This window comes from Nannospalax galili, unplaced genomic scaffold (assembly GCF_000622305.1).
Source record: "Nannospalax galili isolate Female #2095 unplaced genomic scaffold, S.galili_v1.0 scaffold43, whole genome shotgun sequence".
Taxonomy (NCBI): Eukaryota; Metazoa; Chordata; class Mammalia; order Rodentia; family Spalacidae; genus Nannospalax; species Nannospalax galili.
This window is the reverse complement of record NW_008353342.1, coordinates 8,054,744-8,057,623: the sequence shown is the minus strand read 5'-3', so window position 1 is coordinate 8,057,623 and position 2,880 is coordinate 8,054,744.

The following is a 2,880-nucleotide window of genomic DNA, read 5'->3' as shown; positions in this document are numbered from 1 at the left end:
TTAAAAAGGGGGGTGGGTGGGTGGGTAGGTATTCCAACGGGAAGAACACTGAAGGGGAAAAATATTACCATCTCCTGAGGTATTTTTCACAGAGTGATTGAATTAAAAAAACTCAGCTTGCATTTTCATTGTGGGTGCTTAGAGAAGCTGCACAAACTGTGAAGGGCCATGCTTCTTAGCCGGCTTTTGCGTTTTCTGACTATCCCTGATTTCCTTTTGGTCTAGATGAAGATCCTGTGTCAAGTAAAATAAAAGGGTTAAAGCACCCCATCAAAGAGAGGCTCATGACTTAAAATCTGACTCTGAGCCGCTGAGTTCAATACTTAAGGCTTTGCCTGACTTCTTAGGGTGCAGTGACTAGGGTTTGAGTTTTCCTTTCTTGAGACACTGATACAAATGCCAGCAAATGGTCTGTGTTCCACCCTCCTCCATGAGCTTGGAAAAGTTTGGAGTCCCGTGTTATTAGTATTGAATACCTTAACATCATACACCTGACCCCAACAGGCCTTCTCTCCATGGACCATGCTTTGGAAAAGGAAGGGATGCAAAATGTCAAAATCCCAAGAGCATAGAGCTGAAAATTGTTAGCCAGGGTTCAGTGGAATGTTTCCTGTGTAATCTTAAGTGTTTTTGTCAGAAATGTGGTCCAAGTTCTGGCCTAAACTTCTAAAAGTAAGCAGGAAGTGAAAATTTAACTAGCTTCCCACTGCAGTTGTGTTGATTTATTCTGAATGAGAACCAAAATCAGCTTCTCTTTTCAAGAACTTTAAACAGAGGTCTAAAAATGCAGAAAGTATCATTTTATATTCCCAAATCTATATAACTTTAAAAGGGACATATTTTCTTAGCCAGATATGAATACCTCTTAGACATAAATTCCTTCCTGTAGTGTAAAATATTTTATTTTACCAACCCATTTCAGGAAAGAAGTTCTGCTGACTTGATAGCAGAAATCTTATTTTTATCCCTTTTATTTGAATAGGAGATTTGGAAATTGACTTATGTAAATATTTCAATGCATCTGATACTATTTTGTGAAGTTTATTAAACTACTTTAAAAGATTGTACAGTCTATTTATTGTATGTGTGTACATACAGTTCGATACCTGACATCCACAGTGATTCCTTACAGCCTGGCTCAGTCCTGTACAGACTGTTGAATATTGTTTTAAAGCCTTGTGCACTGGACTCTACCTCTGTATAGGAAACTTTTCCGTACTCATTAATTAGTATTACTCTGTGTTAACAACGTATGTTTCTTGCACTAAGGATTTGAGTTGTACCTTTCAGTCTGAATCACTGGGAATGTAAATAGATACCACAGGTTCATTTCATTTTTCTACTCGATGATGAAGACTTACTTTTTGTTCTCTGATTTGTTCTAAGTTTGCCAAAAGAAAAAAAAAGAGAGAGAGAGAGAGAGAGAGAAAAAAAAGAAAGAAAATCTAGTAGTGTATGTATTGCTAAATCTTCATGACTGTAACTAATTTGCAGGTTGATTTGGTGTGACAGGAGCACTGTCTGGTGCAGCTTTGAATGAAGAGCTCACTGGTAAAAGATGAAGAAAGCCACAGTTTGTTGACTTTAATTTTAGATTTGACTTAAACAGCAAATAAAGTAGTTGGGGAAATAAACACATCCCAGTGAGTTTTGCTTTATTTTTTTCAACCGGGAAATCTGGGTTTAAAGCATGCTTGGGGGTAAAGGTAAGACCCTGAAGGCCCACCTCCGCCTTCGTGCATTGGGTGAGGCAGGCCACAGCCTCTACCTGAAGCCTGCTCAGACTAGCTCTTCTGTGTTTCTTCTTCATAGTCTTTGCCTGGGGCATCTCCATTTTAGGATTTCCCTGGGTTCAGGAGATTTTTCTGTTTAGCTGAGCTTCAAGGCAGAATTTGGGGAGTCAGTGGTTTTGAGTTTTCCTGATGCTTTTGTTAACCCAAGCCTGGGGCCAAGTTTAAGGCTTTGAGTCTTTTTAAAATCCTGGTTCATTGTAGGTATTTAATAAGTGTTAAATAAATAGATATGAACATAGAAAAAATAGTGTCTGCCTTCCAGCTATATATTTTTAGTTACGATGCGATAAAATCAGACAGGTCTGCTGGATGTTGTAGCACCTGCCTGTAATCCCAGTGAACATAGCTGAGGCAGGGGGATCATGAGTTTGAGACAGGTCTGGGCTATAGTAAGATGCTGCCTCAAAAAACAAAATAGAAGGTTTATGCGTTCTGAGCAAACTAATTCTAAGAGCAGTGGGAGGAAGCACATTAGCCCTGTGAGTCTGTAGTGATTCGCTAACTGTGAGACCCACTTGAAGACCCAGCAGGCGAGACAGTTGCCCAGCAGGAATGGAATAGAACACATACTTTCTTAGATGTTGTTTCTGTCTTAAACCACTGTCTCCCTGGCCTTCTGGAGTCCTCATCTCAAGATTGAGACTGGATGGTTCTTATATGGGTGGCCCTCTGAAAAGCCAGCTGACAAAGAGAAGGAAAAGGAAGTGTGGCCTGGAGCTGCTGGGAAAAGAATGCTTAACAGTTTAGGCTTGAACTTGTAGCTCCTATGCTTCAGGCCCCATCACAGAGGTAAAGGCAGTTAACTGAATGCACTGACACCAGAAACAAACTGGCCCCAGGCTACCTATTAGGTACATCCAGATGAGTGAGTCAGTGAGGATGATGTGGTCATAGTACTGGTGACTTGACCAAGCCAGATTCCTCCATGCTACTTTTTAGAGTTTCCTACTGAGTTTGTACATGTGAAGGCCACATGTCCTCTGGTGCCACTATTAGAATTTTTTTTCATTGAGCAATACAGAAATCACTTTCATTGCTGATGTAAAAGCTACTGAAGCTGCTTTGTGTGTGCAGTGCTGCAGGGTAA